We start from the raw sequence: 24806 nt of genomic DNA, 5'->3' as shown, positions 1-24806 counted from the left end.
CATTATTTCATGTTGATGCTGAGGTAGGGTGGACCGAGGCGACTTCAATAGCCCATATCTGTCACGAGTCTTGTCTTAGTCCTTTGAGAGCCGGACAAGTACATGTAGGAAAGTCCATGTGAGCTCTCTGTGGACCAGACACCATGTCATGTATGTTACAGGCCTTTGTGAGCTCCTATGGGGGAGCCGGGCACCGACAGAGGGATTTTTGATGTCATGTCCATCCTCTGAGAGGAAAGATGCATGCAAAAAGTCAGACTCTCAGAAACCAGGGTCCGTGGGGAATAAATCTTGCATAAGCCCCGAGACGGACAAGATTATGTGATTTCTCTGTGTTGTGACGCATTTCATGAAAGCATGAATAAGAAAAGAAAGAATAAGTTAAATGAATAATAATATACCTAAAAATGGAGGAATTAAACAAATGTTTTTATTAATGAACTGTTTTCTCTGTTTCTACTCACTGGGCTTTTTAGCTCACCCTCTCCCCTAACCCCAGTGTTGCAGGTTTAAGTCAGAGCTCAGAAGTCAGCAGGGTAAAGAGTAAGAGACGTGTGTTTTATGTAATAGCTTATGTTTATGTTACAGTTTAGTAGTTTTAGAAGTGGACATGTAATATAAGTTGATGTAATGTAAATTGAGATAATGTATGTAGCTGATAGTAGAGTTAATGTTTATGGATTAGAGTGTGCTTGGCCCTATAGATTGGTTAATCCCTGTTAATGCATGGTTATGTTTATGTTATATGTTGAGTTGGGAACCAAACTTGAGGCATGTAATGTTACCCCATTGGAGTATATGATGAGGACTCCAGTGGAGGTTTTATGAGTTTATGATGTATGTTTCATGTCAGGATACATGCACAGGTCAGGTTTGGGTTCAACAGATGTTCAGTTTTCATGTTTTTATGGTTAAGTTTTAATCATGTATGGGATTTGACCAGGTAATAGTATGTATGTTGGCTTGCTACGGGTCCCGGCGGCCTTAAGCCGATCTGGATCCTAGCGCCGGTGGCGGTCCGGTTTCCGGGTCGTTACAGAATGGTATCAAAGCTTTGGGCCTCAAGAGTACGGTGTGTTGCACATCGGAAAGAGGTTGGCTTAGAGGTCATAGAAGGGCAAGCACAATAAGAAAGATTAAGAGTAAGAGCATGTCCACTAGGATAGGATGTCGAGTCCTGTCTTGCTATGATGATGTGATATGCCATGATTTCATGCATGTGCATAAATGCTATGATGTATGACATGTTATGTATGCTATGTATGTATGATGTAGGTTCATGTGTTTCCACATGGACCGTATGATGCTGATGTTGTTTGCATGCTTGTGTGTTGTTCTTCAGAGGAGCCAGAATGCGAGGTGCTCGTCGATCTGTGGAATCGACTGGAGTTCCATCTGAGAGGGAAGGTTTGGACACCTTTCCCCCTGCTCTGCCAAGAGCGCAGTCGTGGGGAGTCAGCAGATGGGGAACATCAAGGGACCCTGGAAGGTCTTTTGATGTAAGCAGAGAAGCAATGGCTCCAAGAAGGATGTCAGCTAGTATGAGAGAAGTAGAGTCGGATGTTCAGAGAAGAGATTTCAGTATGGGAGTCAGAGTACCTGAAGAAGGTATGGGAGATTCTCAGGAGGATGCTCAGACCCAGGATTCCAGAATCTCGGGTTCAGGAGGGATTGATCCCTCCACCCTGAGTACAGCCGCCACTAGAAGAGTGAAGTGGGGCAGAACCCTTAGGGGTAAGAAGAAGAAGTTTTGGCAGAATCTGAAGGCTAGTTTGGGTTTTGGTGGCTCAAGCTCTGGCTCAGGCAGTTCAAGATGCTTGAGGTGCGGAAGGCCGCACAAAGGAGTCTGCCGTTATGGGACAACAGCTTGTTACAGGTGCGGACAGGAGGGGCACATAGCACGTGAGTGTCCCACTGTGCCCAGGTTGGCTCAGTCTCAGCCAGTAGCTCCAGCCGTGTTTCAGGTTAGTGGTCGAGGCAGAGGAAGAGGGTCAGTCCCTCATCTCTCAGGTTCCCGTGGAGAAGGTCCGTCAGCTTCAGCTCGGATCTTCACCCAAGCTCAGCAGGAGGCAGACACATCAAACATGGTGGTGTCAGGTACGCTCACTTTTGAATGTTCTGATGTGTATGTTTTGTGAACCCTAGTGTTTTTCTCTTTCTTTAGTTACTCTAGGAGCCGTCGAGAGGTTGAGTTGATAGCTTCTGGGCTAGAGTGTTCTCTTTGGTCAGTAGACTCTCGTGTGATTCATCTGTGGCAGAGTCAGTCTGCTGGTCCAGTTCTATGACAGTTGAGGGTGGATGCCTTCCACCCGACATTGAGGTCCTAGACTCGACTGTCTGGACGTCAGTTTAGGGTTGGACTGGGTTTCTACTTGTGGTGCTACCTTGGTCCGTAGAGACAAGGTAGTCAGGTTTAGAGGACAGGATGGGTCAAAGATTTTCTTCTGAGGGAACACAGTAGGGATGCCTAGAGGTTTGATGTCAGCCTGTAAGGTTCGTAGGGTACGTCGGAGGAATTGTCAGAGGGTTCTAGCTCTTGTTTGAGAATTCAGCAGTCAGGTCGGGGAACCAGCCTCAGTGCCAGTGTTAGAGAGAGTTCTTAGAAGTTTTCCTCGGCTAGTTGTCAGGTTCACCATCTGTTAGGGAAATGGAGTTTGGTTTAGGAATGGTGTCTGGACGCAGAACCATTTCTACCCTTCCCTATAGGATGGCGCCTGCATAGAGAGAGGTAGCAGTAGAGTAGAGGCGAGACTTGGTAGATAAGGGTTTTGTCCGACCTAGTACCTCACTCTGGATTGTTCCAGTATGGTTGTGGGAAACGAAGGATGAATCCTTGAGACCTTGTAACGACTGTAAGCAGTTGACTAAGGTCACTACCAAGAGCAGGTATTCCCATGCAAGATGGATGATCTATTGGGACAGCTAGTAGGAGCTATTTGTTTTTCCAAAATAGATCTGAAATTCGGGTACTACCTGTGAGAGTTAGAGTTAGTTTTGGGTTAGTAGTGAGAAGAAGCCAGTTAGTAAAGATGAGAAGAGAAGAGTAAGAGTAGAGAAGGAGGAAGATAGAGAAGGATCAGAGTAGCGCAGCAGAAGCTTGTGGAGTTTAGGAACCTGGGAGTTCTTACTCCAGCGTTTGGTGTCTCTCTTTGGAGAGAAGCTTTGAGATTCGTTTGCTTGCTTGCATGCTTGTGTTTGTTGTTTTAACATTCGGGGACGAATGTTTTTGTAAGGGGGGTAGAATGTAATACCCGGCTAGAATCCGGCATCGGGATTCCTGCCTTCCGGCGGAATCTAGGGTGTTGGATCTCTTTAGAAGGGGTAAAATGTGTTTTCTAAAAGGTTTTTACTGATTTCATGGTTTTAAATGAAAAGGAATTGAGTTTAGAAGGGAAAAGACCAAGGAGGCGTTTGCCAGGTTCGGCCGCCGAAAGTGAAGTTCGGCCGCCGAACATGGAAAGGCTTCGGGAGCGCCTTTGGCCTCCGAAAGTCTTGTTTGAACGAGCCAAGGTTCGGCCGCCGAAAGTCAAGTTCGGCCGCCGAACATGCATGAGTTTAGGGGGCACGTTAGGCTGTCGAAGGTCTTCGACCAGGCCACCTATAAAGGGCCCTCAGATCGGAAATGGGCGAGTTTTCTCCCCATTCTCGAGCTCAGGTGAGTTTATGCCTTCCTTTGGTCGTTCTCGTGTTTTCTCTACCCATCTCTCAAGTTTTTCATGATTTTTACCCTTGTGTTTGAAGATTTAAAGCTTAAAAGGAGTTTTGGGAGCTTGAAGCTTTTGGAGCTTGGATTCTCCACACCTCCGAGTTAGGGGTCACACCACCCTCGATCTTCAAGAGGTAAGTGTAGATCCTTGCTTCCCTAATGTTTTCATGAAGTTTTAAGTAAGTTTTAGAAAGTTTGATGGTTGAGTTTGGGTAGAAATGCATGTCTAAGGTTTATGTGGGTTTTATACCCAATGTATGTTATGTGATGTTTGTGTTGAGGAGTTTATGGTAGTTTATGCTCCTTTATGCTTGTGGGAGTGAGTATGCATGTTTGGGAGAGAGTATGTAAGGATTTGGGGTGTTTTGAGTTTAGTTTTTGGCTTGGCAGAATCGGACCTGTCGTCCAGAGGGGACCAGGTTCGGCCGCCGAAAGGAGTTTCGGCCGCCGAACCTGCATGGGAGGCAGTCTTTAGGCTGCCGAATGTGCCCCCGAAGGAAGGACTTTCGTTTCTGTCCAGGGGTTTCGGCCGCCGAACCTGCCGCCGAACTTACCCGAGTTTCGTCTCTGGAAGGGACTTTCGGCCGCCGAAGGTGCCGCCGAAAGTGCCCTGTCCAGCCGTTTCTTGGGTGTTTCCTATGCATGTTTTAGTGATGTTTAGAGGGGTTTTTGGGGGTATGTTTATGAGTTGTTAGAATGTGTTTGGCACCTCATTCGAGTCCACCTGTGTAGGATCGGACCTGAGAGACCGAGGAGGCCATCAGGGTTAGCAGTTGAAGAGTCAGTCAGCGTCTGCCAGGAGGTGAGTAGAACTAAACTTAATCTTTTATGCACAAAATCTAATGCCTAAAGCATGAGCATGCATCATGATTATGTATAGTAGGTTGATTGCACTAGTTCACGAATATGTTGCATTGCATTATTTCATGTTGATGCTGAGGTAGGGTGGACCGAGGCGACTTCAATAGCCCATATCTGTCACGAGTCTTGTCTTAGTCCTTTGAGAGCCGGACAAGTACATGTAGGAAAGTCCATGTGAGCTCTCTGTGGACCAGACACCATGTCATGTATGTTGCAGGCCTTTGTGAGCTCCTATGGGGGAGCCGGGCACCGACAGAGGGATTTTTGATGTCATGTCCATCCTCTGAGAGGAAAGATGCATGCAAAAAGTCAGACTCTCAGAAACCAGGGTCCGTGGGGAATAAATCTTGCATAAGCCCCGAGACGGACAAGATTATGTGATTTCTCTGTGTTGTGACGCATTTCATGAAAGCATGAATAAGAAAAGAAAGAATAAGTTAAATGAATAATAATATACCTAAAAATGGAGGAATTAAAACAAATGTTTTTAGTTAAAATGAACTGTTTTCTCTGTTTCTACTCACTGGGCTTTTTAGCTCACCCCTCTCCCCTAACCCCAGTGTTGCAGGTTTAAGTCAGAGCTCAGAAGTCAGCAGGGTAAAGAGTAAGAGACGTGTGTTTTATGTAATAGCTTATGTTTATGTTACAGTTTAGTAGTTTTAGAAGTGGACATGTAATATAAGTTGATGTAATGTAAATTGAGATAATGTATGTAGCTGATAGTAGAGTTAATGTTTATGGATTAGAGTGTGCTTGGCCCTATAGATTGGTTAATCCCTGTTAATGCATGGTTATGTTTATGTTATATGTTGAGTTGGGAACCAAACTTGAGGCATGTAATGTTACCCCATTGGAGTATATGATGAGGACTCCAGTGGAGGTTTTATGAGTTTATGATGTATGTTTCATGTCAGGATACATGCACAGGTCAGGTTTGGGTTCAACAGATGTTCAGTTTTCATGTTTTTATGGTTAAGTTTTAATCATGTATGGGATTTGACCAGGTAATAGTATGTATGTTGGCTTGCTACGGGTCCCGGCGGCCTTAAGCCGATCTGGATCCTAGCGCCGGTGGCGGTCCGGTTTCCGGGTCGTTACAACGTCATTCTAGGGATGGATTGGCTATCTACTCATGGTGCTACCTTGGATTGCAGAGACAAGGTGGTTAAGTTCAGATGTCAGGATGGGTCAGAGGTCGTCTTTAGAGGAGACAGGGGGAGTACACCTAGAGGTTTGATATCAGCCCTACAGGCTCGTAGGCTGCTCAGGAGGGGTTGTCAGGGTTATCTAGCTCATGTGAGAGAGCTAGACAGAGATGTCAGAGAGCCCGCCTCGGTGCCTGTGGTTAGAGAGTTCTTAGATGTTTTCCCAGACGAGCTGCCAGGTTTACCGCCTCCTAGGGAGATAGAGTTCGAAATAGAATTGATGCCAGGAACCAGACCGATCTCTATCCCTCCCTACAGGATGGCGCCAGCAGAGCTGAAAGAGCTTAAAGAACAGTTGCAAGAGCTGGTAGACAAGGGTTTCATCCGACCGAGTGCCTCACCTTGGGGTGCTCCAGTGTTGTTCGTGAAGAAGAAGGATGGATCCCTTAGACTTTGTATCGACTATAGACAGTTGAACAAGGTTACTACCAAGAACAAGTACCCGTTGCCTAGGATCGATGATCTATTCGACCAGCTAGCAGGAGCAGGTTGTTTCTCCAAAATAGATCTGAGATCTGGGTATCATCAGCTGAGGATCAGAGATGAAGATGTGCCAAAGACAGCATTCAGGACCAGATATGGGCATTATGAGTTTCTTGTGATGCCGTTCGGGTTAACTAACGCCCCTGCAGCATTCATGGATCTCATGAACAGAGTATTTAGCCAATACCTGGATCACTTCGTTATTGTCTTCATAGATGATATCTTAGTGTATTCCAGGAATGCAGAAGAGCATGCCCATCATCTGCGGTTGGTCTTGCAGACTTTGAGGGAACATGGCTTGTATGCCAAGTTCTCTAAATGTGAGTTCTGGCTAAGGAGCATTTCGTTCTTGGGGCATGTAGTGTCAGAGAATGGGATAGAGGTAGACCCCAAGAAGACAGAGACTGTGGTTAACTGGCCTAGACCCACTTCAGTGACGGAGATCAGAAGTTTCTTGGGTTTGGCAGGTTACTACAGGAGGTTCGTTCAGGACTTCTCAAAGATAGCAGCTCCTCTGACCAGACTAACCAGGAAGAATCAGAAATTTCTGTGGACCGACCAGTGCGAAGAGAGTTTTGAAGAGCTTAAGAGGAGGTTGACTTCAGCACCAGTGTTAGCACTGCCATCTAGTGGAGAGGACTTTACCGTCTTTTGTGATGCGTCCCGTGTGGGACTGGGATGTGTTCTTATGCAGAATGAGAGGGTGATTGCTTATGCTTCTAGACAGCTAAAGAAGCATGAGTTGAATTACCCCACGCATGACCTTGAGATGGCAGCAGTAATCTTTGCACTCAAGATGTGGAGGCACTACCTCTATGGGGTAAAATGTGAGATCTTTACAGATCATAAGAGCCTGCAATACATCCTGAGTCAAAGAGATTTGAATTTGAGATAGAGAAGATGGGTGGAACTGCTCAGTGACTACGATTGCAAAATCCAGTATCATCCGGGTAAGGCTAATGTTGTAGCTGATGCCTTAAGCCGGAAATCACTCGGCAGTCTATCCCACATCACAGCAGAACGAAGACCAGTAATAAAGGAGTTCTACAAGCTCATCGAAGAAGGGCTACAGTTAGAGTTGTCGGGTACAGGTGCCTTAGTGGCTCAGATGAAAGTGACACTCGTGTTCCTTGAGCAAGTCGCTCAGAAACAGCATGAGGACCCCGAGTTAGTGAAGATTGCCAGGACTGTTCAGTCAGGCAAGAATGATGAGTTCAGATTTGACAACAAGGGGATCCTCCGCTATGGGAGTCGATTATGTGTACCAGATGACATAGGGCTAAAAGGAGACATTATGAGAGAGGCTCATAATGCAAGATACAGCATTCACCCCGGAGCCACCAAGATGTATCAAGATCTAAAGAAGGTTTATTGGTGGCCAGCTATGAAGAAAGAAGTGGCGCAGTTCGTGTCAGCCTGCGAAGTGTGTCAGAGGGTGAAGCTGGAACATCAGAAGCCAGCTGGAATGCTTAACCCGCTACCGATTCCAGAATGGAAATGGGAAAACATAGCTATGGACTTCGTAGTAGGGTTACCGGCAACGTCCAACAGATTGGACTCCATATGGGTGATTGTGGACAGACTCACCAAATCTGCTCACTTCCTCCCTGTCAGGAGTGGCTACTCTGTGGACAAGTTGGCGCAGGTGTATGTAGATGAGATTGTCAGGCTGCATGGGGTTCCAGTGTCTATAGTGTCAGATAGAGGGCCCCAGTTCACTTCCAGATTTTGGCGGAGTCTGCAAAATGCCATGGGTACTAGGTTAGACTTCAGTACTGCCTTCCATCCCCAGACTGATGGACAGTCAGAGAGGACCATCCAAACAATAGAAGATATGCTCAGAATGTGTGTGCTAGATTTTGGCGGTTCTTGGAGGCAACATCTACCTTTAGTAGAGTTCGCCTACAATAACAGCTATCATGCTAGCATCGGGATGGCTCCATATGAAGCTTTGTATGGAAGGAAGTGCAGATCACCTGTTTGCTGGGAAGAAGTTGGAGAGAAGGCCTTGGCAGGGCCTGAGCTAGTAGAGATTACCAGCAGGGTGGTACCCATAATCAGAGAAAGAATCAAGACTGCTGCAAGCAGACAGAAGAGTTATGCAGACATCCGCAGAAGACTAGTTGAATTTCAGGAGGGGGATCTGGTATTGCTTAAGGTGTCTCCAATGAAAGGAGTGGTTAGGTTCGGGAAGAAAGGTAAGCTAGCCCCACGATACATCGGACCCTTTGAAATCTTGCAAAAGATTGGGAATGTGTCGTACAAGCTGGACTTACCTGCTTCAATGGCAAGAATCCATCCGGTTTTCCATGTTTCCATGTTGAGGAAGTTTGTGTCAGATCCGAGTAAGGTTCTTAGTGAGCCTGATGTGGAGATCCAAGAGGATCTCACCTATGTGGAGCAGCCAGTGCGGATCATAGACACCCAGATCAGAAAGCTAAGAAACAAGGAAATCCCGATGGTGAAAGTCCTTTGGAACCACCACAATATAGAAGAATGTACCTGGGAGACACGGGAGTCCATGCTCCAACAGTATCCCCACCTCTTTTAGAGGTTAGTACCTATGTGTTCTATGTGTTTAATATGTATGTTATGTTCTATGTTATGCATGTATTAGTTGAGGAACATTCGGGGACGAATGTTCTTAAGGGGGGGAGAATGTAATACCCGGCTAGACTCCGGTATCGGAATTCCTACCGTCCGGTGGAATTTCGGATGTCGGGAACTTCTAGAAGGGTAAAGACATGTTTTATGAAATGTTTTTATGTTTTAATGGTTTTAAAGTATGAAACTAAATGAGTTTTTGCATGAAAATAGCATTGGAGGAAAACCCAGGTTCGGCCGCCGAAAGTCAAGTTCGGCCGCCGAACATGCATGCGTTTTGGAGGCACGTTAGGCCCCCGAAAGCATGAGTTAGGGAAGTTCAGGTTCGGCCGCCGAAAGTCAAGTTCGGCCGCCGAACATTTGCATGGATGCGGAGGCACATTCGGCCCCCGAACGTGGCCTGGCCAGCCACCTATAAAAGGGTCCCTTAGCCGAAAATGGGCGAGCTTTTTCTCCCCATTTCGGCCAAGGTGAGCATTCCGCCATCCTTCCCCAATCTTGAGTTTTTCCTTCCTTTTTCCATGATTTTTACAAGTTTATAACTTTGGTTTTGAAGATCTTTGAGCTTAGAACAAGTTTTGGAGCTTGGAGACCAAAAGTTGGAACTTCTCCCATCTCCAAGTTTAGATCTCCTCAACCCTCGATCTTCAAGAGGTAAGAGCCGATCTTAAGCTCTTCATGTGTTTTAAGTAAGTTTTAAGTGATTTTATGGGGTAGAATGACATGTATAGGGTTGTATGAGTTTTTAAGCAAATGTTAAGTTTTAAGTGATTTATGATCAATGTATGATGTTTGAGTATGCTTGAAGTGTTGTAGTTGGGGTATTTGATGTTTTGAGGCCCCTAGGAACTTGTATGCATGATTTGGGTGAAGTATATGCATGATGTGAGAGTTGGGAGGCATTTGTGCATAGGGGAGCCAAAGTTTCTGCCCTTTGGCAGAAACCAGGTTCGGCAGCCGAAGGCACTTTCGGCCGCCGAACATGGCTTGAGAGGCAGCTTTAGGCTGCCGAAGCTTGCCCCCGAAAGTTTGAGTTTCGGCTCTGTCCGAGACTTTCGGCCGCCGAAGGTGCCGCCGAACATGCGTGAGTTTCGTCTCTGTCTGGGAGTTTCGGCCGCCGAAGGTGCCGCCGAACCTGCCTGACTTTCGTCTCTGGAGGGACTTTCGGCCGCCGAAGGTGCCGCCGAAAGTGCCCTGTCCAGCCTTTTCTTGCATGTTTCCTAGGAGTGTTTTGGTGATGTTTTAGGAGGTTTTTGGGGGTATGTTTAGAGTTATGTTCTTGTTGTTTGGTGCCTCATTTGAGTCCACCTGTGTAGGTTCGGACCCGAGGAACCGAGACCCCCGGTTGTGAGATAGTCGTTCCGAGCTCGTTGTTACAGCTTCAGTCACCAGGTGAGTGGAACAACTTCTTAAGTTTTAAAGTAAATGAATAAATGAATAAATGAATGAATCATAAAGCATTGCCCATGCATCATTATGCCATGCAATATTTCAGGATGTTTGCATTAGATCTCACGAATATGCTGCATTGCATAAATTGATGTTGATGTGGATGAATGTTGAGTGATCCATTAGCCCTCGTATGTTATGTCATGATATGATGATGATACGGTATGGAAGTCCAGGAAGACCCATTCTACGTCCCTGGCACTATGTAAGAGAAAGACCAGGACCCATTCTACGTTCTGGCACTAATGGAAATGTAGAGGGCTATTGGTGACAAATTCATCCTTTATGTGATTAGCTGTGATGTGTTGCATTCCATGAAAGCATGAATAAGAAAAAGTTATATAATAATATACCTAAAAATGGAGGAATCATAATAATAATAAAATGTATAATAATATACCTAAAAAGGGTGGAATTAAAGCAAATATTTTTAGTTTCCGCTCATTGGGCTTTATAGCTCACCCCCTCTCCCCTAACCCCAGTCTTGCAGGTGCAGAGTAGATAGAGAAGTCAGCAGAGTAAGAGAAGTTTATGTAATAGCTTAGCTGTGGACATGGTTTGTTGGTAATGTATAAGTATGAGATGTAATATAAGTTTGATAATGTGCTTGACTAGAGTCTGTTGTATTCCCAGTACACATGGTCTTGTATGAGATATAATGTTTTTATGATGATTATGTACTCCAAGCCTATGTTATGTTATGTTACCCCATTGGAATATTTGATGAGGATTCCAATGAGAGGTTTATGTTATGTTGTGCATGCACAGGCTAGGCTTGGCAAAGAAATGTTTGAATGAATGAATGAAAGAAAAGTTTTTAATTTTTATGTATGTTGTTGACCATGTATGGGATTAAACAGGTTTACAGGATGTATGTTTGGCTTGCTACGGGTCCCGGCGGCCTTAAGCCGATCTGGATCCTAGCGCCGGTGGCGGCCTGATTTTCTGGTCGTTACAGAGACGGAAAGACAGGCGGGGGAGGGAGTCCCGCAGCGACGGAGCAGCGCGGGGAGGGGAGAAGGAACCGGGACGGGAGGCGAAGAGGGGGCAGGGGGAAGGCACGGTACGGGACCCGGGGCCCACGCGCCGGATGGAGAGGGGAGGGGCGCCGCGCGGAGGTGGGGGAAAGGTATGTGTGATTTGATGGCGAGGGACACAACGGGTGCGATCATACCAGCACTAATGCACCGGATCCCATCAGAACTCCGAAGTTAAACGTGCTTGGGCGAGAGCAGTACTAAGATGGGTGACCTCTTGGGAAGTCCTTGTGTTGCACCCCTTTTCTTTTTCTTTTCCTCCGCAGCGCTCCTCGCCGCCGGCGGTGCCATTTCGGGTTTTTATTTTCTCGCTCGGTATCGCTATCGATTTAGATACATGTGCATGTCGAAAAGTTAAATGGGAATGAAAAAAGAAAAATGAAGATCGCCGAAAGCGGGGGAACGAGCAAGAAGATGGGGCCACGAGACGGAAAGACAGGCGGGGGAGGGAGTCCCGCAGCGACGGAGCAGCGCGGGGAGGGGAGAAGGAACCGGTACGGGAGGCGAAGAGGGGGCAGGGGGAAGGCACGGTACGGGACGCGGGGCCCACGCGCCGGATGGAGAGGGGAGGGGCGCCGCGCGGAGGTGGGGGAAAGGTATGTGTGATTTGATGGCGAGGGACACAACGGGTGCGATCATACCAGCACTAATGCACCGGATCCCATCAGAACTCCGAAGTTAAACGTGCTTGGGCGAGAGCAGTACTAAGATGGGTGACCTCTTGGGAAGTCCTCGTGTTGCACCCCTTTTCTTTTTCTTTTCCTCCGCAGCGCTCCTCGCCGCCGGCGGTGCCATTTCGGGTTTTTATTTTCTCGCTCGGTATCGCTATCGATTTAGATACATGTGCATGTCGAAAAGTTAAATGGGAATGAAAAAAGAAAAATGAAGATCGCCGAAAGCGGGGGAACGAGCAAGAAGATGGGGCCACGAGACGGAAAGACAGGCGGGGGAGGGAGTCCCGCAGCGACGGAGCAGCGCGGGGAGGGGAGAAGGAACCGGGACGGGAGGCGAAGAGGGGGCAGGGGGAAGGCACGGTACGGGACGCGGGGCCCACGCGCCGGATGGAGAGGGGAGGGGCGCCGCGCGGAGGTGGGGGAAAGGTATGTGTGATTTGATGGCGAGGGACACAACGGGTGCGATCATACCAGCACTAATGCACCGGATCCCATCAGAACTCCGAAGTTAAACGTGCTTGGGCGAGAGCAGTACTAAGATGGGTGACCTCTTGGGAAGTCCTCGTGTTGCACCCCTTTTCTTTTTCTTTTCCTCCGCAGCGCTCCTCGCCGCCGGCGGTGCCATTTCGGGTTTTTATTTTCTCGCTCGGTATCGCTATCGATTTAGATACATGTGCATGTCGAAAAGTTAAATGGGAATGAAAAAAGAAAAATGAAGATCGCCGAAAGCGGGGGAACGAGCAAGAAGATGGGGCCACGAGACGGAAAGACAGGCGGGGGAGGGAGTCCCGCAGCGACGGAGCAGCGCGGGGAGGGGAGAAGGAACCGGTACGGGAGGCGAAGAGGGGGCAGGGGGAAGGCACGGTACGGGACGCGGGGCCCACGCGCCGGATGGAGAGGGGAGGGGCGCCGCGCGGAGGTGGGGGAAAGGTATGTGTGATTTGATGGCGAGGGACACAACGGGTGCGATCATACCAGCACTAATGCACCGGATCCCATCAGAACTCCGAAGTTAAACGTGCTTGGGCGAGAGCAGTACTAAGATGGGTGACCTCTTGGGAAGTCCTCGTGTTGCACCCCTTTTCTTTTTCTTTTCCTCCGCAGCGCTCCTCGCCGCCGGCGGTGCCATTTCGGGTTTTTATTTTCTCGCTCGGTATCGCTATCGATTTAGATACATGTGCATGTCGAAAAGTTAAATGGGAATGAAAAAAGAAAAATGAAGATCGCCGAAAGCGGGGGAACGAGCAAGAAGATGGGGCCACGAGACGGAAAGACAGGCGGGGGAGGGAGTCCCGCAGCGACGGAGCAGCGCGGGGAGGGGAGAAGGAACCGGGACGGGAGGCGAAGAGGGGGCAGGGGGAAGGCACGGTACGGGACGCGGGGCCCACGCGCCGGATGGAGAGGGGAGGGGCGCCGCGCGGAGGTGGGGGAAAGGTATGTGTGATTTGATGGCGAGGGACACAACGGGTGCGATCATACCAGCACTAATGCACCGGATCCCATCAGAACTCCGAAGTTAAACGTGCTTGGGCGAGAGCAGTACTAAGATGGGTGACCTCTTGGGAAGTCCTCGTGTTGCACCCCTTTTCTTTTTCTTTTCCTCCGCAGCGCTCCTCGCCGCCGGCGGTGCCATTTCGGGTTTTTATTTTCTCGCTCGGTATCGCTATCGATTTAGATACATGTGCATGTCGAAAAGTTAAATGGGAATGAAAAAAGAAAAATGAAGATCGCCGAAAGCGGGGGAACGAGCAAGAAGATGGGGCCACGAGACGGAAAGACAGGCGGGGGAGGGAGTCCCGCAGCGACGGAGCAGCGCGGGGAGGGGAGAAGGAACCGGGACGGGAGGCGAAGAGGGGGCAGGGGGAAGGCACGGTACGGGACGCGGGGCCCACGCGCCGGATGGAGAGGGGAGGGGCGCCGCGCGGAGGTGGGGGAAAGGTATGTGTGATTTGATGGCGAGGGACACAACGGGTGCGATCATACCAGCACTAATGCACCGGATCCCATCAGAACTCCGAAGTTAAACGTGCTTGGGCGAGAGCAGTACTAAGATGGGTGACCTCTTGGGAAGTCCTCGTGTTGCACCCCTTTTCTTTTTCTTTTCCTCCGCAGCGCTCCTCGCCGCCGGCGGTGCCATTTCGGGTTTTTATTTTCTCGCTCGGTATCGCTATCGATTTAGATACATGTGCATGTCGAAAAGTTAAATGGGAATGAAAAAAGAAAAATGAAGATCGCCGAAAGCGGGGGAACGAGCAAGAAGATGGGGCCACGAGACGGAAAGACAGGCGGGGGAGGGAGTCCCGCAGCGACGGAGCAGCGCGGGGAGGGGAGAAGGAACCGGGACGGGAGGCGAAGAGGGGGCAGGGGGAAGGCACGGTACGGGACGCGGGGCCCACGCGCCGGATGGAGAGGGGAGGGGCGCCGCGCGGAGGTGGGGGAAAGGTATGTGTGATTTGATGGCGAGGGACACAACGGGTGCGATCATACCAGCACTAATGCACCGGATCCCATCAGAACTCCGAAGTTAAACGTGCTTGGGCGAGAGCAGTACTAAGATGGGTGACCTCTTGGGAAGTCCTCGTGTTGCACCCCTTTTCTTTTTCTTTTCCTCCGCAGCGCTCCTCGCCGCCGGCGGTGCCATTTCGGGTTTTTATTTTCTCGCTCGGTATCGCTATCGATTTAGATACATGTGCATGTCGAAAAGTTAAATGGGAATGAAAAAAGAAAAATGAAGATCGCCGAAAGCGGGGGAACGAGCAAGAAGATGGGGCCACGAGACGGAAAGACAGGCGGGGGAGGGAGTCCCGCAGCGACGGAGCAGCGCGGGGAGGGGAGAAGGAACCGGGACGGGAGGCGAAGAGGGGGCAGGGGGAAGGCACGGTACGGGACGCGGGGCCCACGCGCCGGATGGAGAGGGGAGGGGCGCCGCGCGGAGGTGGGGGAAAGGTATGTGTGATTTGATGGCGAGGGACACAACGGGTGCGATCATACCAGCACTAATGCACCGGATCCCATCAGAACTCCGAAGTTAAACGTGCTTGGGCGAGAGCAGTACTAAGATGGGTGACCTCTTGGGAAGTCCTCGTGTTGCACCCCTTTTCTTTTTCTTTTCCTCCGCAGCGCTCCTCGCCGCCGGCGGTGCCATTTCGGGTTTTTATTTTCTCGCTCGGTATCGCTATCGATTTAGATACATGTGCATGTCGAAAAGTTAAATGGGAATGAAAAAAGAAAAATGAAGATCGCCGAAAGCGGGGGAACGAGCAAGAAGATGGGGCCACGAGACGGAAAGACAGGCGGGGGAGGGAGTCCCGCAGCGACGGAGCAGCGCGGGGAGGGGAGAAGGAACCGGGACGGGAGGCGAAGAGGGGGCAGGGGGAAGGCACGGTACGGGACGCGGGGCCCACGCGCCGGATGGAGAGGGGAGGGGCGCCGCGCGGAGGTGGGGGAAAGGTATGTGTGATTTGATGGCGAGGGACACAACGGGTGCGATCATACCAGCACTAATGCACCGGATCCCATCAGAACTCCGAAGTTAAACGTGCTTGGGCGAGAGCAGTACTAAGATGGGTGACCTCTTGGGAAGTCCTCGTGTTGCACCCCTTTTCTTTTTCTTTTCCTCCGCAGCGCTCCTCGCCGCCGGCGGTGCCATTTCGGGTTTTTATTTTCTCGCTCGGTATCGCTATCGATTTAGATACATGTGCATGTCGAAAAGTTAAATGGGAATGAAAAAAGAAAAATGAAGATCGCCGAAAGCGGGGGAACGAGCAAGAAGATGGGGCCACGAGACGGAAAGACAGGCGGGGGAGGGAGTCCCGCAGCGACGGAGCAGCGCGGGGAGGGGAGAAGGAACCGGGACGGGAGGCGAAGAGGGGGCAGGGGGAAGGCACGGTACGGGACGCGGGGCCCACGCGCCGGATGGAGAGGGGAGGGGCGCCGCGCGGAGGTGGGGGAAAGGTATGTGTGATTTGATGGCGAGGGACACAACGGGTGCGATCATACCAGCACTAATGCACCGGATCCCATCAGAACTCCGAAGTTAAACGTGCTTGGGCGAGAGCAGTACTAAGATGGGTGACCTCTTGGGAAGTCCTCGTGTTGCACCCCTTTTCTTTTTCTTTTCCTCCGCAGCGCTCCTCGCCGCCGGCGGTGCCATTTCGGGTTTTTATTTTCTCGCTCGGTATCGCTATCGATTTAGATACATGTGCATGTCGAAAAGTTAAATGGGAATGAAAAAAGAAAAATGAAGATCGCCGAAAGCGGGGGAACGAGCAAGAAGATGGGGCCACGAGACGGAAAGACAGGCGGGGGAGGGAGTCCCGCAGCGACGGAGCAGCGCGGGGAGGGGAGAAGGAACCGGGACGGGAGGCGAAGAGGGGGCAGGGGGAAGGCACGGTACGGGACGCGGGGCCCACGCGCCGGATGGAGAGGGGAGGGGCGCCGCGCGGAGGTGGGGGAAAGGTATGTGTGATTTGATGGCGAGGGACACAACGGGTGCGATCATACCAGCACTAATGCACCGGATCCCATCAGAACTCCGAAGTTAAACGTGCTTGGGCGAGAGCAGTACTAAGATGGGTGACCTCTTGGGAAGTCCTCGTGTTGCACCCCTTTTCTTTTTCTTTTCCTCCGCAGCGCTCCTCGCCGCCGGCGGTGCCATTTCGGGTTTTTATTTTCTCGCTCGGTATCGCTATCGATTTAGATACATGTGCATGTCGAAAAGTTAAATGGGAATGAAAAAAGAAAAATGAAGATCGCCGAAAGCGGGGGAACGAGCAAGAAGATGGGGCCACGAGACGGAAAGACAGGCGGGGGAGGGAGTCCCGCAGCGACGGAGCAGCGCGGGGAGGGGAGAAGGAACCGGGACGGGAGGCGAAGAGGGGGCAGGGGGAAGGCACGGTACGGGACGCGGGGCCCACGCGCCGGATGGAGAGGGGAGGGGCGCCGCGCGGAGGTGGGGGAAAGGTATGTGTGATTTGATGGCGAGGGACACAACGGGTGCGATCATACCAGCACTAATGCACCGGATCCCATCAGAACTCCGAAGTTAAACGTGCTTGGGCGAGAGCAGTACTAAGATGGGTGACCTCTTGGGAAGTCCTCGTGTTGCACCCCTTTTCTTTTTCTTTTCCTCCGCAGCGCTCCTCGCCGCCGGCGGTGCCATTTCGGGTTTTTATTTTCTCGCTCGGTATCGCTATCGATTTAGATACATGTGCATGTCGAAAAGTTAAATGGGAATGAAAAAAGAAAAATGAAGATCGCCGAAAGCGGGGGAACGAGCAAGAAGATGGGGCCACGAGACGGAAAGACAGGCGGGGGAGGGAGTCCCGCAGCGACGGAGCAGCGCGGGGAGGGGAGAAGGAACCGGGACGGGAGGCGAAGAGGGGGCAGGGGGAAGGCACGGTACGGGACGCGGGGCCCACGCGCCGGATGGAGAGGGGAGGGGCGCCGCGCGGAGGTGGGGGAAAGGTATGTGTGATTTGATGGCGAGGGACACAACGGGTGCGATCATACCAGCACTAATGCACCGGATCCCATCAGAACTCCGAAGTTAAACGTGCTTGGGCGAGAGCAGTACTAAGATGGGTGACCTCTTGGGAAGTCCTCGTGTTGCACCCCTTTTCTTTTTCTTTTCCTCCGCAGCGCTCCTCGCCGCCGGCGGTGCCATTTCGGGTTTTTATTTTCTCGCTCGGTATCGCTATCGATTTAGATACATGTGCATGTCGAAAAGTTAAATGGGAATGAAAAAAGAAAAATGAAGATCGCCGAAAGCGGGGGAACGAGCAAGAAGATGGGGCCACGAGACGGAAAGACAGGCGGGGGAGGGAGTCCCGCAGCGACGGAGCAGCGCGGGGAGGGGAGAAGGAACCGGGACGGGAGGCGAAGAGGGGGCAGGGGGAAGGCACGGTACGGGACGCGGGGCCCACGCGCCGGATGGAGAGGGGAGGGGCGCCGCGCGGAGGTGGGGGAAAGGTATGTGTGATTTGATGGCGAGGGACACAACGGGTGCGATCATACCAGCACTAATGCACCGGATCCCATCAGAACTCCGAAGTTAAACGTGCTTGGGCGAGAGCAGTACTAAGATGGGTGACCTCTTGGGAAGTCCTCGTGTTGCACCCCTTTTCTTTTTCTTTTCCTCCGCAGCGCTCCTCGCCGCCGGCGGTGCCATTTCGGGTTTTTATTTTCTCGCTCGGTATCGCTATCGATTTAGATACATGTGCATGTCGAAAAGTTAAATGGGAATGAAAAAAGAAAAATGAAGATCGCCGAAAGCGGGGGAACGAGCAAGAAGATGGGGCCACGAGACGGAAAGACAGGCGGGGGAGGGAGTCCCGCAGCGACGGAGCAGCGCGGGGAGGGGAGAAGGAACCGGGACGGGAGGCGAAGAGGGGGCAGGGGGAAGGCACGGTACGGGACGCGGGGCCCACGCGCCGGATGGAGAGGGGAGGGGCGCCGCGCGGAGGTGGGGGAAAGGTATGTGTGATTTGATGGCGAGGGACACAACGGGTGCGATCATACCAGCACTAATGCACCGGATCCCATCAGAACTCCGAAGTTAAACGTGCTTGGGCGAGAGCAGTACTAAGATGGGTGACCTCTTGGGAAGTCCTCGTGTTGCACCCCTTTTCTTTTTCTTTTCCTCCGCAGCGCTCCTCGCCGCCGGCGGTGCCATTTCGGGTTTTTATTTTCTCGCTCGGTATCGCTATCGATTTAGATACATGTGCATGTCGAAAAGTTAAATGGGAATGAAAAAAGAAAAATGAAGATCGCCGAAAGCGGGGGAACGAGCAAGAAGATGGGGCCACGAGACGGAAAGACAGGCGGGGGAGGGAGTCCCGCAGCGACGGAGCAGCGCGGGGAGGGGAGAAGGAACCGGGACGGGAGGCGAAGAGGGGGCAGGGGGAAGGCACGGTACGGGACGCGGGGCCCACGCGCCGGATGGAGAGGGGAGGGGCGCCGCGCGGAGGTGGGGGAAAGGTATGTGTGATTTGATGGCGAGGGACACAACGGGTGCGATCATACCAGCACTAATGCACCGGATCCCATCAGAACTCCGAAGTTAAACGTGCTTGGGCGAGAGCAGTACTAAGATGGGTGACCTCTTGGGAAGTCCTCGTGTTGCACCCCTTTTCTTTTTCTTTTCCTCCGCAGCGCTCCTCGCCGCCGGCGGTGCCATTTCGGGTTTTTATTTTCTCGCTCGGTATCGCTATCGATTTAGATACATGTGCATGTCGAAAAGTTAAATGGGAATGAAAAAAGAAAAATGAAGATCGCCGAAAGCGGGGGAACGAGCAAGAAGATGGGGCCACGAGACGGAAAGACAGGCGGGGGAGGGAGTCCCGCAGCGACGGAGCAGCGCGGGGAGGGGAGAAGGAACCGGGACGGGAGGCGAAGAGGGGGCAGGGGGAAGGCACGGTACGGGACGCGGGGCCCACGCGCCGGATGGAGAGGGGAGGGGCGCCGCGCGGAGGTGGGGGAAAGGTATGTGTGATTTGATGGCGAGGGACACAACGGGTGCGATCATACCAGCACTAATGCACCGGATCCCATCAGAACTCCGAAGTTAAACGTGCTTGGGCGAGAGCAGTACTAAGATGGGTGACCTCTTGGGAAGTCCTCGTGTTGCACCCCTTTTCTTTTTCTTTTCCTCCGCAGCGCTCCTCGCCGCCGGCGGTGCCATTTCGGGTTTTTATTTTCTCGCTCGGTATCGCTATCGATTTAGATACATGTGCATGTCGAAAAGTTAAATGGGAATGAAAAAAGAAAAATGAAGATCGCCGAAAGCGGGGGAACGAGCAAGAAGATGGGGCCACGAGACGGAAAGACAGGCGGGGGAGGGAGTCCCGCAGCGACGGAGCAGCGCGGGGAGGGGAGAAGGAACCGGGACGGGAGGCGAAGAGGGGGCAGGGGGAAGGCACGGTACGGGACGCGGGGCCCACGCGCCGGATGGAGAGGGGAGGGGCGCCGCGCGGAGGTGGGGGAAAGGTATGTGTGATTTGATGGCGAGGGACACAACGGGTGCGATCATACCAGCACACCAGCACTAATGCACCGGATCCCATCAGAACTCCGAAGTTAAACGTGCTTGGGCGAGAGCAGTACTAAGATGGGTGACCTCTTGGGAAGTCCTCGTGTTGCACCCCTTTTCTTTTTCTTTTCCTCCGCAGCGCTCCTCGCCGCCGGCGGTGCCATTTCGGGTTTTTATTTTCTCGCTCGGTATCGCTATCGATTTAGATACATGTGCATGTCGAAAAGTTAAATGGGAATGAAAAAAGAAAAATGAAGATCGCCGAAAGCGGGGGAACGAGCAAGAAGATGGGGCCACGAGACGGAAAGACAGGCGGGGGAGGGAGTCCCGCAGCGACGGAGCAGCGCGGGGAGGGGAGAAGGAACCGGGACGGGAGGCGAAGAGGGGGCAGGGGGAAGGCACGGTACGGGACGCGGGGCCCACGCGCCGGATGGAGAGGGGAGGGGCGCCGCGCGGAGGTGGGGGAAAGGTATGTGTGATTTGATGGCGAGGGACACAACGGGTGCGATCATACCAGCACTAATGCACCGGATCCCATCAGAACTCCGAAGTTAAACGTGCTTGGGCGAGAGCAGTACTAAGATGGGTGACCTCTTGGGAAGTCCTCGTGTTGCACCCCTTTTCTTTTTCTTTTCCTCCGCAGCGCTCCTCGCCGCCGGCGGTGCCATTTCGGGTTTTTATTTTCTCGCTCGGTATCGCTATCGATTTAGATACATGTGCATGTCGAAAAGTTAAATGGGAATGAAAAAAGAAAAATGAAGATCGCCGAAAGCGGGGGAACGAGCAAGAAGATGGGGCCACGAGACGGAAAGACAGGCGGGGGAGGGAGTCCCGCAGCGACGGAGCAGCGCGGGGAGGGGAGAAGGAACCGGGACGGGAGGCGAAGAGGGGGCAGGGGGAAGGCACGGTACGGGACGCGGGGCCCACGCGCCGGATGGAGAGGGGAGGGGCGCCGCGCGGAGGTGGGGGAAAGGTATGTGTGATTTGATGGCGAGGGACACAACGGGTGCGATCATACCAGCACTAATGCACCGGATCCCATCAGAACTCCGAAGTTAAACGTGCTTGGGCGAGAGCAGTACTAAGATGGGTGACCTCTTGGGAAGTCCTCGTGTTGCACCCCTTTTCTTTTTCTTTTCCTCCGCAGCGCTCCTCGCCGCCGGCGGTGCCATTTCGGGTTTTTATTTTCTCGCTCGGTATCGCTATCGATTTAGATACATGTGCATGTCGAAAAGTTAAATGGGAATGAAAAAAGAAAAATGAAGATCGCCGAAAGCGGGGGAACGAGCAAGAAGATGGGGCCACGAGACGGAAAGACAGGCGGGGGAGGGAGTCCCGCAGCGACGGAGCAGCGCGGGGAGGGGAGAAGGAACCGGGACGGGAGGCGAAGAGGGGGCAGGGGGAAGGCACGGTACGGGACGCGGGGCCCACGCGCCGGATGGAGAGGGGAGGGGCGCCGCGCGGAGGTGGGGGAAAGGTATGTGTGATTTGATGGCGAGGGACACAACGGGTGCGATCATACCAGCACTAATGCACCGGATCCCATCAGAACTCCGAAGTTAAACGTGCTTGGGCGAGAGCAGTACTAAGATGGGTGACCTCTTGGGAAGTCCTCGTGTTGCACCCCTTTTCTTTTTCTTTTCCTCCGCAGCGCTCCTCGCCGCCGGCGGTGCCATTTCGGGTTTTTATTTTCTCGCTCGGTATCGCTATCGATTTAGATACATGTGCATGTCGAAAAGTTAAATGGGAATGAAAAAAGAAAAATGAAGATCGCCGAAAGCGGGGGAACGAGCAAGAAGATGGGGCCACGAGACGGAAAGACAGGCGGGGGAGGGAGTCCCGCAGCGACGGAGCAGCGCGGGGAGGGGAGAAGGAACCGGGACGGGAGGCGAAGAGGGGGCAGGGGGAAGGCACGGTACGGGACGCGGGGCCCACGCGCCGGATGGAGAGGGGAGGGGCGCCGCGCGGAGGTGGGGGAAAGGTATGTGTGATTTGATGGCGAGGGACACAACGGGTGCGATCATACCAGCACTAATGCACCGGATCCCATCAGAACTCCGAAGTTAAACGTGCTTGGGCGAGAGCAGTACTAAGATGGGTGACCTCTTGGGAAGTCCTCGTGTTGCACCCCTTTTCTTTTTCTTTTCCTCCGCAGCGCTCCTCGCCGCCGGCGGTGCCATTTCGGGTTTTTATTTTCTCGCTCGGTATCGCTATCGATTTAGATACATGTGCATGTCGAAAAGTTAAATGGGAATGAAAAAAGAAAAATGAAGATCGCCGAAAGCGGGGGAACGAGCAAGAAGATGGGGCCACGAGAACGGAAAGACAGGCGGGGGAGGGAGTCCCCGCAGCGACGGAGCAGCGCGGGGAGGGGAGAAGGAACCGGTACGGAGGCGAAGAGGGGCGCAGGGGGAAGGCACGGTACGGGACGCGGGGCCCACGCGCCGGATGGAGAGGGGAGGGGCCGCGCGGAGTGGGGGAAGGTATGTGTGATTTGATGGCGAGGGACCACAACGGGTGCGATCATACCAGCACTAAGCACGAGATCCCCATCAGAACTCGAAGTAAACGTGCTTGGGCAGAGCAGTACTAAGATGGGTGACCTACCTTGGGAAGTCCTCGTGTGCACCCCTTTTCTTTTCTTTCCTCCGCAGCGCTCCTCGCCGCCGCGGTGCCCATTTCGGTTTTTAATTTTTCGCTCGGTATCGCTTATCGATTTAGATACAATGTGCATGTCGAAAAGTTAATGGGAATGAAAAAAGAAAAATGAAGATCGCCGAAAGAGCGGGGGAACGAGCAAGAAGATGGGCCACGAGACGGAAAGACAGGAGGGGGAGGGAGTCCCGCAGCGACGGAGCAGCGCGGGGAGGGGAGAAGGAACCGGGACGGGAGGCGAGAGGGGGCAGGGGAAGGCACGTACGGACGCGGGGCCACGCGCCGGATGGAGAGGGGAGGCGCCGCGCGGAGTGGGGGAAAGGTATGTGATTTGATGGCGAGGGACACAACGGGTGCGATCATACCAGCACTAATGCACCGGATCCCATCAGAACTCCGAATTAAACGTGCTTGGGCGAGAGCAGTACTAAGATGGGTGACCTCTTGGGAAGTCCTCGTGTTGCACCCTTTTCTTTTTTTTTTCCTCCGCAGCGGCTCCTCGCCGCCGGCGGTGCCATTTCGGGTTTTATTTTCTCGCTCGGGTATGCTATCGATTTAGAATACGTGTGCATGTCGAAGAGTTAAATGGGAATGAAAAAAGAAAAATGAAGACGCCTGAAAGCGGGGGAACGAGCAAGAAGATGGGCCACGAGAACGGAAAGACAGGCGGGGGAGGGAGTCCCGCAGCGACGCGAGCAGCGCGGGGAGGGGAAGAAGGAACCGGCGGACGGGAAGGGCGAGAGGGGGCAGGGGGAAGGCACGGTACGGGACGGCGGGGCCCACGCGCCGGATGGAGAGGGAGGGGCGCCGCGCGGAGTGGTGGGGAAAGGTATGATGTGGATTTGATGGCGAGGGACACAACGGGTGCGATCATACCAGCACTAATGCACCGGATCCCATCAGAACTTCCGAAGTTAAACGTGCTTGGGCGAGAGCAGTACTAAGATGGGTGACCTCTTGGAATCCTCGTGTTGCACCCCTTTTCTTTTTCTTTTCTCGCAGCGCTCCTCGCCGCCGGCGGTGCCATTTCGGTTTTTATATTTTCTCGCTCGGTGATCGCTATCGATTAGAGTACATGTTGCATGGTCGAAAGTTAAATGGAATGAAAAAGAAAAATGAAGATCGCCGAAAGCGGGGGGAACGAGCAAGAAGATGGGGCCACGAGAACAGGAAGACAGGCGGGGGAGGGAGTTCCCGCAGCGACGGAGAGCGCGGGGAGGGGAAGAAGGAACGGAGGAGGCGAAGAGGGGGCAGGGGGAAGGCCACGGTACGGGACGGCGGGGCCCACGCGCCGGATGGAGAGGGGAGGGGCGCCGGCGGAGGGGGGGAAAGGTATGTGTGATTTGATGGCGAGGGACACAACGGTGTGCGATCATACCAGCACTAATGCACCGGATCCCATCAGAACGCCGAAGTTAAACGTGCTGGGCGAGAGCAGTACTAAGATGGGTGACCTCTTGGGAAGTCCTCTGTGCACACCTTTTCTTTTCTTTTCTTCCGCAGGCTCATCGCCGCCGGCGGTGCCTTGTCGGGTTTTTATTTTTCTCGGCTCGGTATCCGCTATCGATTAGATACATGTGCATGTCGAAAAGTTAAATGGGAAGAAAAAGAAAAATGAAGATCGCCGAAAGCGGGGGAACGAGCAAGAAAGATGGGGCCACGAGACGGAAAGACAGGCGGGGGAGGGAGTCCCGCAGCGACGGATGCAGCGCGGGGGGAGAAGAACCGGGTAGACGGGAAAGCGAAGAGGGGCAGGGGGAAGGCCACGGTACGGGAGCCGGGGCCCCACGCGCCGGATGGAGAGGGGAGGGGCCCCGCGCGGAGGTGGGGGAAAGGTATGTGTGATTTGATGGGAGGGACACAACGGGTGCGATCATACCAGCACTAATGCACCGGATCCCATCAGAACTCCGAAGTTGATAACGTTGCTTGGCCGAGAGCAGTACTAAGATGGGTGACCTCTGGGAAAGTCCTCGTGTTTGCACCCTTTCTTTTTCTTTTCCTCCGCAGCGCTCCTCGCCGCGCGGTTGCCATTTCGGGTTTTTTTATTTCCTCGCTCGGTATCGCTAATCGATTTAGATACATGTGCATGTCGAAAGTAAA

The 24806-nt window shown here is 52.6% G+C and overlaps 23 non-coding genes and 3 pseudogenes across 23 annotated transcripts; all 26 read left to right on the top strand.

Annotated features, from left to right (window-relative positions):
• Positions 1–11468: 11468 nt before the first annotated feature.
• On the top strand, positions 11469–11587 carry LOC122724199. The gene has a single exon (XR_006351468.1). It is a non-coding gene; the product is annotated as a 5S ribosomal RNA (ribosomal RNA).
• Positions 11588–11972: 385 nt separating this feature from the next.
• Positions 11973–12091, top strand: LOC122724196. The gene has a single exon (XR_006351465.1). It is a non-coding gene; the product is annotated as a 5S ribosomal RNA (ribosomal RNA).
• Positions 12092–12476: 385 nt separating this feature from the next.
• On the top strand, positions 12477–12595 carry LOC122724195. The gene has a single exon (XR_006351464.1). It is a non-coding gene; the product is annotated as a 5S ribosomal RNA (ribosomal RNA).
• Positions 12596–12980: 385 nt separating this feature from the next.
• On the top strand, positions 12981–13099 carry LOC122724194. The gene has a single exon (XR_006351463.1). It is a non-coding gene; the product is annotated as a 5S ribosomal RNA (ribosomal RNA).
• A 385-nt stretch (positions 13100–13484) lies between these two features.
• On the top strand, positions 13485–13603 carry LOC122724193. The gene has a single exon (XR_006351462.1). It is a non-coding gene; the product is annotated as a 5S ribosomal RNA (ribosomal RNA).
• A 385-nt stretch (positions 13604–13988) lies between these two features.
• LOC122724191 lies at positions 13989–14107 on the top strand. The gene has a single exon (XR_006351460.1). It is a non-coding gene; the product is annotated as a 5S ribosomal RNA (ribosomal RNA).
• Positions 14108–14492: 385 nt separating this feature from the next.
• LOC122724190 lies at positions 14493–14611 on the top strand. Its single transcript, XR_006351459.1, has one exon. It is a non-coding gene; the product is annotated as a 5S ribosomal RNA (ribosomal RNA).
• Positions 14612–14996: 385 nt separating this feature from the next.
• Positions 14997–15115, top strand: LOC122724189. The gene has a single exon (XR_006351458.1). It is a non-coding gene; the product is annotated as a 5S ribosomal RNA (ribosomal RNA).
• A 385-nt stretch (positions 15116–15500) lies between these two features.
• On the top strand, positions 15501–15619 carry LOC122724188. The gene has a single exon (XR_006351457.1). It is a non-coding gene; the product is annotated as a 5S ribosomal RNA (ribosomal RNA).
• A 385-nt stretch (positions 15620–16004) lies between these two features.
• Positions 16005–16123, top strand: LOC122724187. The gene has a single exon (XR_006351456.1). It is a non-coding gene; the product is annotated as a 5S ribosomal RNA (ribosomal RNA).
• Positions 16124–16508: 385 nt separating this feature from the next.
• Positions 16509–16627, top strand: LOC122724186. The gene has a single exon (XR_006351455.1). It is a non-coding gene; the product is annotated as a 5S ribosomal RNA (ribosomal RNA).
• Positions 16628–17012: 385 nt separating this feature from the next.
• On the top strand, positions 17013–17131 carry LOC122724185. Its single transcript, XR_006351454.1, has one exon. It is a non-coding gene; the product is annotated as a 5S ribosomal RNA (ribosomal RNA).
• Positions 17132–17516: 385 nt separating this feature from the next.
• Positions 17517–17635, top strand: LOC122724184. The gene has a single exon (XR_006351453.1). It is a non-coding gene; the product is annotated as a 5S ribosomal RNA (ribosomal RNA).
• Positions 17636–18020: 385 nt separating this feature from the next.
• On the top strand, positions 18021–18139 carry LOC122724183. Its single transcript, XR_006351452.1, has one exon. It is a non-coding gene; the product is annotated as a 5S ribosomal RNA (ribosomal RNA).
• Positions 18140–18524: 385 nt separating this feature from the next.
• LOC122724182 lies at positions 18525–18643 on the top strand. Its single transcript, XR_006351451.1, has one exon. It is a non-coding gene; the product is annotated as a 5S ribosomal RNA (ribosomal RNA).
• Positions 18644–19028: 385 nt separating this feature from the next.
• On the top strand, positions 19029–19147 carry LOC122724180. Its single transcript, XR_006351449.1, has one exon. It is a non-coding gene; the product is annotated as a 5S ribosomal RNA (ribosomal RNA).
• A 385-nt stretch (positions 19148–19532) lies between these two features.
• LOC122724179 lies at positions 19533–19651 on the top strand. The gene has a single exon (XR_006351448.1). It is a non-coding gene; the product is annotated as a 5S ribosomal RNA (ribosomal RNA).
• A 385-nt stretch (positions 19652–20036) lies between these two features.
• On the top strand, positions 20037–20163 carry LOC122724234 (annotated as a pseudogene).
• Positions 20164–20548: 385 nt separating this feature from the next.
• On the top strand, positions 20549–20667 carry LOC122724178. The gene has a single exon (XR_006351447.1). It is a non-coding gene; the product is annotated as a 5S ribosomal RNA (ribosomal RNA).
• A 385-nt stretch (positions 20668–21052) lies between these two features.
• Positions 21053–21171, top strand: LOC122724177. Its single transcript, XR_006351446.1, has one exon. It is a non-coding gene; the product is annotated as a 5S ribosomal RNA (ribosomal RNA).
• Positions 21172–21556: 385 nt separating this feature from the next.
• LOC122724176 lies at positions 21557–21675 on the top strand. Its single transcript, XR_006351445.1, has one exon. It is a non-coding gene; the product is annotated as a 5S ribosomal RNA (ribosomal RNA).
• A 385-nt stretch (positions 21676–22060) lies between these two features.
• LOC122724175 lies at positions 22061–22179 on the top strand. The gene has a single exon (XR_006351444.1). It is a non-coding gene; the product is annotated as a 5S ribosomal RNA (ribosomal RNA).
• An 875-nt stretch (positions 22180–23054) lies between these two features.
• LOC122724232 lies at positions 23055–23172 on the top strand. The gene has a single exon (XR_006351501.1). It is a non-coding gene; the product is annotated as a 5S ribosomal RNA (ribosomal RNA).
• Positions 23173–23565: 393 nt separating this feature from the next.
• Positions 23566–23683, top strand: LOC122724251. The gene has a single exon (XR_006351519.1). It is a non-coding gene; the product is annotated as a 5S ribosomal RNA (ribosomal RNA).
• A 384-nt stretch (positions 23684–24067) lies between these two features.
• LOC122724261 lies at positions 24068–24183 on the top strand (annotated as a pseudogene).
• A 385-nt stretch (positions 24184–24568) lies between these two features.
• Positions 24569–24691, top strand: LOC122724263 (annotated as a pseudogene).
• Positions 24692–24806: the final 115 nt, after the last annotated feature.

The sequence above is a fragment of the Manihot esculenta genome, chromosome 7 (genome assembly GCF_001659605.2).
Source record: "Manihot esculenta cultivar AM560-2 chromosome 7, M.esculenta_v8, whole genome shotgun sequence".
In the NCBI taxonomy this organism is placed as follows: domain Eukaryota; kingdom Viridiplantae; phylum Streptophyta; class Magnoliopsida; order Malpighiales; family Euphorbiaceae; genus Manihot; species Manihot esculenta.
This window is presented reverse-complemented; position numbering and strand designations above follow the sequence as displayed.